This window comes from Drosophila miranda, assembly GCF_003369915.1.
Source record: "Drosophila miranda strain MSH22 chromosome Y unlocalized genomic scaffold, D.miranda_PacBio2.1 Contig_Y2_pilon, whole genome shotgun sequence".
NCBI classification, from domain to species: Eukaryota; Metazoa; Arthropoda; class Insecta; order Diptera; family Drosophilidae; genus Drosophila; species Drosophila miranda.
The window spans coordinates 9,441,391-9,456,628 of NW_022881614.1; the positions used below are offsets into that span (position 1 = coordinate 9,441,391).

The window sequence follows — 15,238 nt, forward strand, 5'->3', positions numbered from 1 at the left end:
TAAAAGTCAAGTTGAGTGCCAAACTGGGAGAAATGTCAAGGTTTTACGAAGCGACAATGGCCGAGAATACATATCAAACGTTTTTGATAATTACCTAAACCAAAATGGAATAAAGCGAAACTTAACAGTGCCATATACACCTCAACAAAACGGAGTTGCAGAAAGGGCCAACAGAACATTGGTAGAAATGGCAAGAAGTATGCTGCTGCATGCTGGGTTAAGTGAATGCTATTAGGCAGAAGCGATTCGAGCTGCCACGTATTTGCGAAATAGAGTGGCAAGCAGCTGCTTGAGCGGGGGGACACCTTTTGAAATATGGACATGTAGAAAGCCAGTGGTATCGCATTTCAGAGTTTTTGGCTCAGTAGCGTTAGCTCTAGATAAAACAAAGAAATCAAAGTTCGCACAGAAAGGCTTAGAGTATATAATGGTGCGCTAATCGGATACGGCCAAAGCATACCGTTTGGTCAGTAAAGAAACCAGGAAACTCGTAGAGAGTAGGGATGTCATTTTTGTAGAACCTGAAGGGGGCATGTTCCAATGGCATGGCATCAATTGAGGTTCAACAAAACCAGGACTCTGAACCCGAAATGGATAGCGAGCAATTTAAAGATCCAGAAAAATGAGCCAGAAAATCAGGAGAAGATTAGGTCTAGTAATGACATTCTTGTAATTCCAGAACCAATAAGAGGACCAGGACGCCCAACCATAGTACGGACGGGCAAACCAGGACGACCAAGGAAGCAGTATCATATGCTCAATGCGATACTGGCAGCAGACGTACAAGTTCCACAAAACTACGCACAAGCTGAACGGTCTACTGAAGGCGAGATATGGAAAGCATCAATGAAGGACGAGTACGAATCTCTCGTGAAGAACGGCACGTAGTCACTTACTAAATTGCCTAGCGGGAAAAAGTCCGTTGGATGCAGATGGGTTTACGCAGTTAAGTCCAATCCGGATGGAAGCGTGAACAGGCTCAAATCACGTCTGGTGGCGAAAGGTTGTAGCCAACGCTACGGGATCGACTACAAGGAAACATTTGCACCAGTTGTACGCCACGCAACTATCAGGTTGATAATTGCACTTGCAGTCGAACATGGTCTCCACCTACATCAAATGGATGTTGTCACGGCGTATCTCAACGGCGAATTGGAAGATGAGGTTTTTATGAGACAACCTGAGGGCTTCATCAGCGAAGTTCACCCAAATCACGTTTTGAGGCTTCACAAAAGTATATATGGCCTAAAACAATCAGGAAGAGTGTGGAACTCTACGTTGGATGCAACGCTGAGACGCATTGGTTTTATACCGACTGTCAACGAACCCTGTCTGTATTGTAAGCCAGGTAAAAGTATGTGTCTAATAGCTGTCTACGTAGATAACATTATTTTGGCGTGTAAGGACCTAGATGATATATCTGATATCAAGATAAAGATCGCAGCAGAATTTGATGAGGTTGACATCGGGTCTATGCAATACTTTTTAGGTATTGAGGTGAAACGTGAAGGCAGTACAGGTGCGATTTCAATCAGCCAACGGAAGTATATTAGAGAGTTGCTCGAAGAGTACAATTTGAAAGATTGTCGACAGACGTCCACGCCTCTTGAAGCTGGTTACCAGGTGGCATGCAACAAAGAGGACTGCCGCAGGGTCGACATCACATCGTTCCAAAAGCTAATTGGAGAGTTATCTTATCTTGCTGTTATGACTCGTCCGGACATTGCGCATTCGGTGAACAAATTAGCACAACGTAACAAGGATCCTCATTCCGAGCATGAAGCGGCAGCCAAGCACATCCTTCGATATTTGGCAAAAACTATCGACTGGGAGATATGCTACACAAAGCAAGGAAAGGCAATTGAGTGTTTTGTTGATGCAGATTGGGCAAGTGATATGACGAACCGAAAGTCATTCACTGGCTATGTATGCATGTTGGCAGGAGGAGCGGTTTCTTGGGAGTCAAGAAAGCAATCGACGGTTGCCCTCAGTTCCACGGAGGCAGAGTACATAGCCTTATCATCTGCAGCAAAAGAGGCGATATACTTTCGCAGCCTACTGATTGACTTGAAGCTGATGTCCAAGGAGTCAGCTATTCAGATGTACGGCGACAACATTGGAGCACAGCAGCTTGCTAGAAACTCCATGTTTCATGCACGTACAAAGCACATCGACGTCAAGATACATCATATTCGAGAGGTTCTCAAGAGAGGTGAAGTCAACATTGCGTATCTGCCAACCGATGAGATGATAGCAGATGTCCTCACAAAGAACTTAGCCAAGGTTAAGCACCATAAATTTGTATTCGCATTTGGTTTAAAAGATCGTTTATAAGTGCTTGACATGTTATTGAATATTAGTTAAGTATATTTAAAGTTTGTAAACATGCGTTGTGTTGAGGAGGAGTGTTCAAAGTGACCGCCACGATAATTAGATATTGATCTCTAACAACACTGCGCATGTGCCCTGCTGCATATCGATGTTCTCATATCGATGTTCTCATATCGATATTCTTCTTTCGGCGTCTGTCTCTTGCGTATGTTACTCGGAAGCACATATAATTCTGTATACTGATCTTCTGCTGTCTTACAAATAAAATAACTTAAACATCAATCCACAATCGCATAAAACTCAAGGTTTCGCCACCAATTAATCATTATTTCTTACCTCTTATAAGTACATCCGAATATGCACAAATATCAATTGCATTTTGAAGACGGCAGCTCTGAAAGAATGGAAAACGGCTTTCTCGATGCTACCTCTGTTTTCAGGATATATAACATATATATGTTTAGAGAAACTTTTCTTTGATATCTTTTGTTTAGAGAAATGTTATATATCCCATGGTTTTAAACATTTTTGTTCTACTAACATCTCTATTTAAAGGTTGTTTGTAGGAGGGCGGATCACCCGAGCGGCTTTCCAGCGACGAGTGGGAAAATATCCATAAGAAGAAGTCAGAGTTGTTCCAATAAATATGTATGTTCCTTGTATTTCTGTATATATGTAGGTTGTAGGTGCGCGTATGTGCACGACGACAGCTTGTAGCGGGGTGGGAAACGTAACTAAACTAGGCCTTACGATCTATGCTCCCTGATGGCTTGAGCGCCGGGTGGATCGTGGGTCGTAAAGTCTCCCGAGCGCCCCTCCGAGCGCGCGAGAGCGAGTTGAGACCGGAGCGCACGAAGTTGGCACAGTGCGCGGCGATCATCTGCTGCTGGCCTGAACATCCTCCCCCCCCCTGCAGGATGCAAAGCCCAACCGGCGTCTATGGCTGTGTGCATGCACCGGATACGATCCATCCGAACACCGTGCTCTGGGCCACAGGAAGGCCGTCCTTGCGTGCCAGGAACCCGGGTTGGATCACTTTCGGGTAGACGTCGGCGCCTAAGACCAGAGAGATGGTGGCTGGTCGATGGAATTGCGCATCTGCGAGCTTCAGATCGTCAAATCGAGGTCGGATCGGCATGCGGATGCGCAAACGGGGCTCGACCTTCAGGATGGCTTCCAGTCGGAAGTCGCCCGTCTTGGTACGAATGACCGCGGTGCACACCTTCTCGTTGCCGACGCGCGTATTAGGTATCTTGAAGGCGGAGGCCAATGAGTCGTCAATGCAGCTCACCGGCGTGCATGGGTCGATGAGCGCGCCCGTTTCGAAATCCTTCGAGCCCGTATCCAGGACCACCAGAGCCGTCGGGAGGATATTGAGGCTCCTATGTTGTAGAAGGGAGCTTACGGAGGAGACTCGAAAACGATGAGGTCGCGGTTCCTACGACCGGTCGGCTGACGGGCCGACGAGGACGGCGCTCGGCGTGAGCCGGCGTAGATGGCGGCGGTGCAGCCGGGTCTGGACGGGCTGGGCGACGAGGGCGGCGTCCGGCGTGGGCCGATGTAGCTGTCGACTGTATTCGCGAGGCTGAGCGGGCTGGACAGCGAGGCGCGGATATGTGGAGTAGCGTGTGGTGGTTCTTGCCACACACCCTGCACAGCCCGCCACTGAGGCAGTCCTTCCCGGAGTGCTGGTGCGCCAGGCAGTTGGCGCAGTATTTGTTTCTCAGGACGGCTCGGAGCCTCTTCTCAGGGCTCAGGCGCAGAAACACATGGCAGGTCCGTAGCGGGTGTATTCCTGAGCAGACTCGGCAACGGTAGGTGCCTCTACCCCGTGGACGCCGGCTCTTCCCGGTGCGGTTGGCGCGTGAGCGTGGGGCCATGTCTGGATACGATGAACTAGGAGGAAGGAAAGTGGTCGAAGAAGTATTAGTAATGAAACTTGGAGCTTTGGAAGGTACATTCGCGTTATTGTTGGACGGAGCTAGGGCGTTCTACTGGGACGAGAACGACCTTTACAACAGGCCTTTTAAGGACCCCGCGTAAGGATATCTACCACACGGACTCTATCGTCAGCGCCGGGATACACGGACTGGAATCTCCCGAGCCGCCATTCATTGGAGGGCAGGTTGTCTTCTTTGACGACAACCATATCCCCAACCTGGAGGTTTGGCGTCGGCGTCTGCCACTTAGTGCGCTTAGCTCTTTGAGGTATTCCTCTTTCCACCGCTGGCAAAACTGTTGGGTGAGCGCCTTTAAATGCTGCCATCGATTGATTATTGATTTAAGGTCACCCTTTATTTCGGGTTCGGCCGTGGACATCAAGGGTCCCCCAGTAAGGAAGTGCCCGGGAGTAAGGGCCAGCAACTCAGTTGGATCTTCGGACATCGGCGAGAGCGGCCTGGAATTAAGGCATGCTTCGATCTTTGCGAGAAGCGTGGAAAGCTCTTCGAAAGTGACCTTCCGAGTGGACGTGGCTTTGTAAAAGAGAGTTTTGAAACTCTTCACCCCGGCTTCCCACAGACCTCCCATGTGTGGAGCTCCTGGTGGGATAAAACGCCACGAAACCCGGTGATGACTGTACGCATCAGTAATCGAGCCCTTGAATGCTTCTAGGAAGTCACGGGAAAGCACCTTGGCGGCACCAACGAAAGTTTTGCCATTGTCGGAGTGAATGCGCTGCGGACACCCTCGTCGTGCGACGAAACCAGCGAACGCTGCAAGAAATTTCTCGGTCGTGAGATCCGACGTGGGCTCCAAATGGATCGCCTTCGTGGAAAAACACACGAACACACACACATACCCCTTGGTTATCAGGCACGCTCTGCCTGTGTAATTCCGTATTTCGAAGGGACCCGCGTAGTCAATTCCGGTGTGCGTGAACGGTCTGGAAAAGGACGTTCGTTCCGTAGGAAGATCACCCATCATTTGGGCTTGCAACTTCTGTCTGTGGATGACGCATACCTTGCAGGAGTTTACCACCCCTTTCATGAGTTTCTGAACCTTGGGAATCCAGAACTTGGATCGGATAAGTCGCACCATTAGTTGGTTCCCGCCATGAAGAGTTATCCGGTGGGTGAATTGCGCGAGAAGGCGGGATAGCCGGCAGCGGTACGGCAGAATAATGGGATGCCGTTCGTCGTACTTCAGAAAGGTAGAAGTTGCGATACGGCCACATGCTCTTATGAGCCCATGTTGGTCTAGGAACGGGTTCAAATTCAGGATAGAACTTGACCTTGGCACTGGCCGCTTCTCGCTTAGGCAGTGATGCTCTTGGGAGTATTCCCTGCGCTGAGTCTCTAGGATAAGAGTGCGCTCAGCTTCGGTAATGTCTTCGCTTGCAAGGTGGTCCTCTTGTCCGGTGACCAGCTTCCGGCAGCGTTTTGTGAAGCGAAGGACATAAGCACGGACTCGCAGGGCTCTCTCCAGATTGGAGAACCGATCGAGGAAGTCTTCGGATGGGCTCGGTGCAAAATGAACCTTCAGAGCACGTTGCTCGAGGGTTATCACGGGATCGTCCCCGCCTTGGGCTGGCCATTGATGCCGGGGCCCTTGCAACCACGCTGGTCCGTGCCGTAAGGATACGCCCCTGCTGGCGAGGTCGGCGGGATTTTGTGCGGACGGAACGTGACCCCAATTCTCGACCGCGGTGGCTTGCGAAATTCTGGTCACTCGGTTGGCCACGAAGTTAGTCCAGTGGCAAGCAGGCTTTTTCAGCCAGGACAGGAATATAGCGGAATCTGTCCAGAAGTAACAGGTTGTAGGTGCGCTTGGCATATTTGGCAGGGTAGCCGTCGCCATTTCGGACAGCAGCACGGCGCCGCACAGCTCTAACCGGGGGAGCGATACAGTCTTAACGGGTGCGACTCGTGTTTTCGCGGTGAGCAACTGCACCTTGAACAGGTGGTCAGTCTCGATGCGTACGTAGATCGCCGCACCGTACGCCTTTTCGGACACATCGCAAAATCCGTGATGCTCGACCCTTACAGATGGTTCGGAGCCAATCCACCTTGGAATGCGGATCTGGTCAAGAGCGGAGTAGCTCCGCAGAAATTTCTGCCAGCGCTGACGCATCTCGGTCGGAAGATCTTCGTCCCATCCCACTTCTTGCAACCAGATCTCTTGCATGAAGATCTTTGACCGGACAATGAAAGGCGACAACCAGCCCGCAGGGTCGAACAACCTTGCTATCTGGGAAAGCACCGCTCGCTTGGTGTTGGATGCCGTAGATGCCAGTTCTGGCGGAACGAAGAAGAAATCGTCTGTTGTCGCCTTCCAGCGAATTCCGAGAGTCTTGGCTGTGCGTTCTGCCTCGAGTTCAAGGAAGTCGGTGTGAAGGAGATGGTCATTCGGAATGGTAGTCAGGATGTCCTTGTGGTTGGACGTCCATTTTCTCAGTGGAAGCCCGGCAGAACTCAGGGCGGCCTGTAACTCGCGGATAGCTAGTTGAGCCTCAGTGGGAGAGTCTGCTCCCGCTAGGACGTCGTCGACATACATACAGGACCGAATGATGTGACTGGCTCTCGGGAATCGGGACTGGACATCGTCCGCAATCCGTTGCAACACCCGGATGGCGAGAAAGGGAGCACAATTGACTCCAAAGGTGACAGTTTGCAACTCATAGTCGCGTATCTCGCCCTCCTTGTTGCGAAACAATATTCGCTGGAAGGGGGTGTGCTTCGGATCTACCCAAATCTGCCGATACATCTTGGTGATGTCAGCATTGAAGACGTACCGGTAGTAGCGCCACTTCAGGATCTGAAGGGTTAAGTCGGACTGGAGAACAGGGCCGGGGTGTAGAAGGTCATTCAAGCTGATACCGCTAGTCGACGGGCTGGATGCGTTAAATACAACGCGGACTTTCGTGGTGGTGCTATCAGGCTTGAAGACAGCGTGGTGCGGCAGGTAGTAGGTTGAGGACCCATGAGTCGGAAGAACTTCTGCTCTAGGTATTCTTGGATCACGGTGTCGTACTGCTCTTGTAGGGGACTGTTTCTTTTCAAGCGATTTTCGTTTCTTAGGAACTGGGCCAGCGCGGTTGCCCTTGAATACCCCAGATCTGATCCGAGATGATCTGGGTCGCGAAACGGTAACGTGACGACGTATTTCCCGCTTGGCGTTCTTGACGTAGTTCGGAGGAAATTTCTTGCGCAGTACGAATCCGATTCACTTTCTATTTTAGTAGGAATGTCCTCCACCTCCCAAAACTTTGTGAGGAGTTTGTCTAACGGAGTCTCTAGCTCGGTGGAAATTTGCGTGGAGAAGGATGCGACCCTGCCTTGTACCGTGTTTGGCACTGGGCCTGTAAGAACCCATCCGAAAATGGTCTCCTGTCCGAGGAGAGATCCACAGATGTTCGTCTGTGAGCCGCTCAAGAGGATACATGGAAGGATGTCGGCACCAATCAGGACATCTATTTGTGAGCTTGCGTAAAATGTCGGGTCTGCCCATGGCAGGTTCGGCAAGGCTCGCAACGAGTGTTGCGGGATCGGATGGGAGGGAAGGCTGCCTGATAGTTCCGGCAGGACATAGGCTGTGGCGACCAAGTGTAAGCCCGGCTTAGTCGGGGAGCGGATGGAAAAATGGCAGAGCTTCTTGGACTGAGCGGATATGGTCTGATTGAGGCCCGAGACCTGTGCCTGGGCGAGTCGGAATGGCAACTTAATGATCTGGAAGAGACGTTCCGTAATGAACGTCGCCTCGGAGCCCGGGTCGATTAGAGCGCGGGCGCGAAAGTTTATCCCCAAGTGGCAAATATTAATAATAGCCGTGCCCAGGAGTACCGCCCTCTTGCCGGAGGCGAAATAGTTCTGAACGCTAGGCTGAGCTTCGGTAGGAGTCGGAAGTGGTACGGAGTTGGGCACGGATTGGCTGGAAACTGGAGTGCCACGGTGCAGCAGCGTATGATGCCGGTCTCCACACGTGTTGCAGTTGTGGGCGCTTTGGCATTCACGAATCTGGTGACCTCTTGCGAAACAGTTTAAGCAAAGCATTTTTTGCTTAATATAGCTGGAGCGAGCATCAGGTCTCATCTGAAGGAATTGAGGGCATACCCGGATCGGATGGTTCTCTTTGGAGCAAAGATCACACGTTCTCCGCTTTGGATCCACAGTTGTTCCGAACGAGTAAACCCGCCTTGCAACAGGGCTCCATTGGGAACGGAATGGGTTGGGATTGCCCTTTGAACTCTCTGACATGGAGTGGGCCTGAGTCTCCATGCCTGGATGGCCATCCTCGGTCACCTCGAGAGACAGGTACCGCTCCGCCAGGAACTTGTCCATAGCGTGCCAGGTGGGAATTTCGGACTTGTGTGTCACGGACTGCTCCCACTGCTGGTAGTCCCCACTGAAAACTTCAGTGTCACATGGAGGAAGACGGCAACCGCCGGAAGTCGGCACTTGAATGGCCAGTTGAGGCGTGTGAGGGACAGTCGGGGGTTCGAGCTGATCGTTCAGTTCGGCAAGGCATTGCGCGTAGACCGCGTAGCAGTCATCGTACATCCCCTGTGTAGCGTGCAGGTGTGGGATAGCTGTCGTTTACCCATACTAGTATGAAGAGATTTCGTGTGCACCTCTAGCTATGCTCTGACTAAGCTCGCCGGATTGTCGGGGTTCGTTCTACTCTCTCCTATCACATACTGACACACACTCGCATAATGTTTTAGGTGCACATTTAAAAATAATAAAATAATAATAAAAAAAAAAAAGAAGAACCAAACATAAAACTAACAACAGAATCCAGGTTTAACCGGAGCCAGGAATTGGTTATGGGACTAACAAGTTGGTTGTGGAAAGTGTGGACATACTTATCAATTACTCTACTCAAATGATGAGAAACTCCGGTGTTAGTGAGTATCTCTATCTTCTCTACCCTCCCGACCTATGCTATACAGGTAACCTGACCGTATAGACCCTTGAATAACGTTAAACAGTTATCATCCCACCACTTCGATCATGCCTTTCTGAGGGCGGAGTGCTGAATTTAGAACATATTAGGGTTGTACTTCAAAATCAATATCATTATATATATATATTTCAATAAATCCCCAATCATATAACTAAATTCTTGGGGGGGGGGTTTTCTTAACTTATAATTAAATCCATTTTTGTTGTGTCTCGATAGCTTAATATATTAGTAAGGAATTGCGAAGAAATATTAAGAAAAATAAAGATTTAAAAATGACCATCATATATGGGTAACAGATTCTAAAGGGGTGAGAGGTACCAATACATTATGGTTACGGATTTATAAAGGGAATATCTCAGCTCAGTGCACATATGTACTTGTTCTTATTTACAAACTCACAGCGCTTTTGGTAGGCTAGTACCGCTTTTTCCATTCGTGATCGTTGAGCTCAATGATGACGTTGGTGCATAATTCTAAGGAAAGGAAAAGATATTTAATACGAGTATATGTGCACATGAGCGTACTAGAGTGTACTGCTTTGTAATCTCAAGGAAAATTAATGTTGCTCACATACCCATTAGTTTCCAAAAACCATTATGTTGGCTGTGTTACATAACTAACTATAAAACTGTATACATCGTGTGACGAAAGAGAATGGTTTTTAGCCTGGCACATGAAATCTAGAGGAAAAAGGGGCTTGTGTTACATCCACGAGTAACTATGGTCCTCTATTGCCGTGATCGAGAGACATGTCAGCCAGGCTGAGTAGGACTGCGCCTCCGGAAGAATCCAACAATAATGCAATCAATTCGAGTTCATTATTGGGTGTCGCTGGCGCAGCTAAATCACTTGAAGATGGGGTAAATTAACTCCTTAGCTGGGCTTCAGGTTGCCGATCAAATTTGACGTCGGTCTGCGGACTACACTCTCATTGGAGGCTCGATAAACGGGTGGCGTCAACGGCGCCAAAAACAAGGGTCCGGAGGCGCCTCTTGGTTTTCGCCGTGCATCCACACGGTTGTTGAGGCTTTCGACGGACAACGTCAAGCTGCAGGTTTCGCTGCTCGGTGCCTCCCGCGGGTTTACTACTTGTCTTATCAATCCACCGGCAACACTCCTCTCATAGACCACACCGTATATGCACTCCTATGCGACTGATGATCGCACGAGCGGTACCGTGGCTACGGGCCGCCGTCCTATAACACAAATTCATATATATATATTTTACCACGAACACTTTCCAAATTAATCACGGACATACCAGCTATGTTTTCTTTTCTTTACACTGCTTTCCTGGTTAATTACTCCTGATTCTGGGTCTTTATTGAACTCGGTTCACGAGGTATGGCGTAGTTGCCCGAACTGTTCGTTGGCTAAATATATATATATATATATTTATTTATTCCCGAGTATAGCACAAACACGTCCGCTTTAATCAATCGATTCTTTGTCAATACTCCAGCCCAACTTCTGCAAGTTCAGCCAAGCGGTACCGAACCAAAAGCTCGAAGATCGGATGATATTTGGGGAATTTTAACTGCATAATCGGATGATCTTAGGAACTTTAACTGCATAATCGGATGATGTTGGGAATTTAAACTGCATAATCGGATGATCTTTCGCCCATTTGAGCGAACTTTTGGGCAAGCTTTTAATCTATGCTCTCCCTACGCTACGCTACTCTCTTGGGTCAAGGTAAACGTGACGTCTTTCGCTTAAATGCGTGCGCTGCGCGCCGACTCTCTTTAGAAAGCTTTTCGGAAAGCTTGCAGCTTACGATCCACTTTCGGAGTTACTATGTCTCTGCACTTTTAAGCATTACCAAAAGAAAACTATGCTTATCCGTGATGTTCTACACTCGTTCCCTTAATTCGGCCCCTACACCACAGTTGAAGACGTAATTGTTCTCACAATGAGACTTAAACTGAAGAAGGCCATTTACTAAGGTTTAAGCTGAATATCTTTCAAGTGATAGACTCCTAAGTTTTTCTTATCTTCGCTAGCTAATTGGTAATACATTGTCCCCACTCGGCGAATAACCTTGGCTGATATAAACACAGGCGCCAGCTTAGCGCTGAACTTTTTTAAAGCGTTGCTCTGACAAAAATTCCGGGCATACACGACGTCTCCGACTTTAAGTTGACGGACCCGGCTACGTAAGTTGTATGTCCTCGCATTCTGCTCGTGTGATTCAGCTACCTTTTGTTGGGCGGCTTGTCGACATACTTGTACTACATTTGGATATTCGACTCTGGTGTCATCCGATAGGAGATTTAGTCGTCTAAGTAGTTCATAATCCTTTCCGTTAAGAATCATATTCTGCCCAAAAGCAAGAAAATATGGCGAATACCCTGTGCTTCTATGGATATTGGCTCGTAACGCTGCACTAATTTCAGGTAACTTGTTGTCCCAATTAGTATGATCTTTGCCGACGTACGCTCTTATAGCCGCTAACACGGATCGGTTTAACCGTTCACTGGCATTGGCTTGCGGTGAATATATGGCAGTGCAGCGGTGAGTTACCCCGAATCTGGTAAGAAATGACTTGAAATTCCCAGAGACAAACTGCGAACCATTATCGGTAAGTATAGTCTCAGGGACCCCGAAAGTACTAAATAACATATTTTCTAGGAAGTCACACACTTTACTTGAGGTAAACTTTTTGAGCGGACATAAGAAATGAAATTTGGTGTTGTGATCTACAATTATTAAGATACCAATATTCCCTTGCTTGGAACGCGGATACGGGCCCAACAAATCTAGATAAAGCTTTTGAAAAGGTCTTTCTGAAATCATTGGCTTACCCATTGGTGGTCTTAGCACGACATTAGCACTTTTGGTCTGGCGACAAACGTCGCATTTTGATACATAGGCTCGTATTTGTGTAACCATTTTTGGCCAAAACAAGTACCTTTTCACCTTTTCAACGGTTTTCCCAATACCACTGTGGGAAGCGTCTGGGGGGTCATGAGCCCTGGAAATTATATCGCTGGTAAGGCTTGATGGAATCCAAAGCTTCCAAGTTTGTTTATCTGCTATCACGTCCCCTGAAGATGGTTCGGTTCTTTTATACACCAAATTATCGTCAATTTTCAAATCGGGTAACTTAAGTTGATTAAGCCTTATGTGTTCTATTAGATCCATGTATTCGTTCGATTTAAACTCTGTATAAGTAAGGTCGACTATGGGTCCGTTGCCGTTCAGCTCTCTTACCTCGGGTTCATCTTGGCGTGACAACGCGTCGGCCACTACGTTTTCGGACCCTTTTCGATGTGATATTTGAAAATTAAATCCCTGTAATTTTATAGCCCAGCGGGCCAAGCGACCTGACAAATCTTTTTGCCTCATAAGCCATTGTAGGGACGCATGGTCCGTTATAACTTGGAAATCCTGTCCTTCTACGTAAGCTCTAAACTTCTTTATTCCTTTAATCACTGCCAAGCACTCGAGTTCAGTGACCGAATAGTTTCGTTGCGCCTTGGAAAGTTTCTCGGACATGAACGCTATAGGTAATTCTATCCCTTCCTCGTTTAATTGAGCTAGTACGCAGCCCAAACCAAAGGTGCTTGCGTCACATATTAACAAAAAGGGTTTCTTAAAATCGGAGGTGGCTAGGATTGGAGCAGATGTTAAGCAGGATTTGAGTTTATTGAAAGCTTCTTCAGCTGATGCGTTCCACTTAAGTGGTTGATGCTTTTTTAGTAGTTCCGTTAAGGGGTAGCTGACGGTGGCATAGTTATCGACAAAGCGTCTGTACCATCCAGCAAGTCCTAGAAATCTCCTTATCTGTTTCACCGTTTTTGGGATCGGGAACTCCATTATGGATTTTATTTTCCCCGGATCTGTCTTTAACTGACCATAACCTATTATGAACCCCAGATATTTAATCTCCCGTATACAAAAGTTTGACTTGGCTATATTAATCGTGAGATTTGCCTTACGCAAATGCATCGCTACCTCTTGTAACAGCACCAAGTGTGAATCAAAGTCATCTGAGAGCACCAGTAAATCGTCCAAATAGACAAAAACCCGATTCCTGAGGTGTGCAGGTATCACCTGATCCATAAGTCGGCACAACGTTTGAGCGGCATTAGTTAAGCCAAACGGCATTACCTTATACTGGTAAAACGGCCTATTGGGAATGGTAAAAGCTGTATAGTGCCGAGATTTTTCTTCCAAAGGAATCTGCCAGTATGCGTGTTTCATGTCAAGTCCCGTTATGTATTTGGCTGGTGGTAATCTACTAAGAATGCCATCAATATGTGGTAAAGGGTAGGCATCTTTGCGAGTGTTCTTATTAATTTCTCGAGAATCTAAACATAATCGATTTTTCGTACCTTTCTTAACTAAAACGCAATTGCTACTCCAGGAGCTATTCGATTCCTCGATCACGTCTAATGCCAGCATTTTCTCCACTTCGTCAAACATTAACTTTTCCTTCGCGGGTGAAATCGGCCAATGGCGTTGTTTGACTGGTCTATCGGGTACCATTTCGATCGTGTGTTGGATAGCTTTCGTACGTCCTAATCCTTCCCTTTCAAACGAAGGAAACGAATGGATCACGGATTCTAGTCTAACCTTTTGGTCTTTGCTTAGATCGTGTACTGGCGGGGATTCCGAAGCCCTGGTTTCATTTTCTACGTCTAATTCTTGTACCACCGATCTATCCGTTAAAAGTCTTGCTACAAGACCGAATTCTATCCAGAAATCAAGCCCCAAATTCACATTTTGTTTCAAGGCGGGTATTATGAAAAATTCTATCTCCTTAGTATGATCGCGAAAAGTTATGGGAACTGTAATTTTCGCTACTACCTTACAAGATTCATTATTGGCCGTTCGAATATTTCCGGAGCATTTCTTTGCCTTGGCGTGTTGCGCGAACGACTTAGCGGCTTCACTTCCAAGACAGCTTATCGTCGCCCCCGAATCTAGCAAGGCCATGAAGTTTTGTTCTTCTATGCTTAGTTCTATAAATAATCTGTTATCGGAGCTCAAAAGGACCGACGAGACAAGTCTTTTTCGCACCTTCTTTACCTTGGTCCAGAATTGCCTTAATCGTATGGTCGAGCGTTTTGGTTGATACTTTAATTCTAGCTTATCTGAACGGGAACTTTCACCATCTATATCTATCTCCTCCGTCTGGGTTTGTGCCTCTACAAGGGACCTATTAGAATGAATTTTTGGACAATCCGGGTTGGAGGTGTTTTCTTGGAAAGTTTGCTCTTTCATTCTGTCATCATTGCCGGATGCGTCAGAATGGTGTTGGATTGCGCATCCCGCGGCGTAGCTCGGAGATACTCTCTTCTTCGAGTTCTTCTTCCTCACTCTGAATTTCTGATACGTGAGGTCTAGTTACCCTGTTTCTCTGTAAAAAGTTGCCAGCATCTTTACAGAAGTGTTCATCCTTTTTAACTTCCTCCCTCAACTCACTTCTATTCTGTATTTTTAAATGCAAAAGCTCATATCGCAGAGCACTTTTCGCATTCCGCTTAAGAATATCGATCAGCTTGAGTTCGCTTATCTCGCGTGAAAGTCGTGCCACTAACTTCTCAATGTCTGACTGAAAATCTTCGAAGGATTCGTTGTCCTTCTGTTGACGTTTCCGTATCATTTCCCAAAGGTCAAAATCATCTTTCTGATCGTCGAATCTTTGCCTAAACGCTGTACAGAACGATGACCAGGAGTATTGGTGGTTTCTTCGATGAAAATCCCAGAACCAATCGCTGGCTTTACCTGTGAAAAGCAGATGCAGATTGTCGCAAAGTAACTGGTCATCATTCCCAGAGTCTGTCCTGTAAGAGCACGAACGCGATATAGAAATTCTTCTACGTGCAGTGCGTCTCGAGAACCATCAAATTTAAGACGCCAGCTTAGTAGGATATTTGCCGCTTTTGCCGGTGCTACATTTCCGGCTGTTTGACTACTCCTAGGAGTTCTTCCTTGGGAATCGCCTCTAACCATGTAACTATCATTGTCTACGTCTCGTCTAACATTACTGTGTGAC

General features: G+C 47.5%; 1 pseudogene; it reads right to left on the reverse strand.

Moving 5' to 3' along the window:
* Nucleotides 1–4,677: 4,677 nt before the first annotated feature.
* On the reverse strand, nucleotides 4,678–8,420 carry LOC117194073 (annotated as a pseudogene).
* Between the last annotated feature and the right edge of the window lie 6,818 nt (nucleotides 8,421–15,238).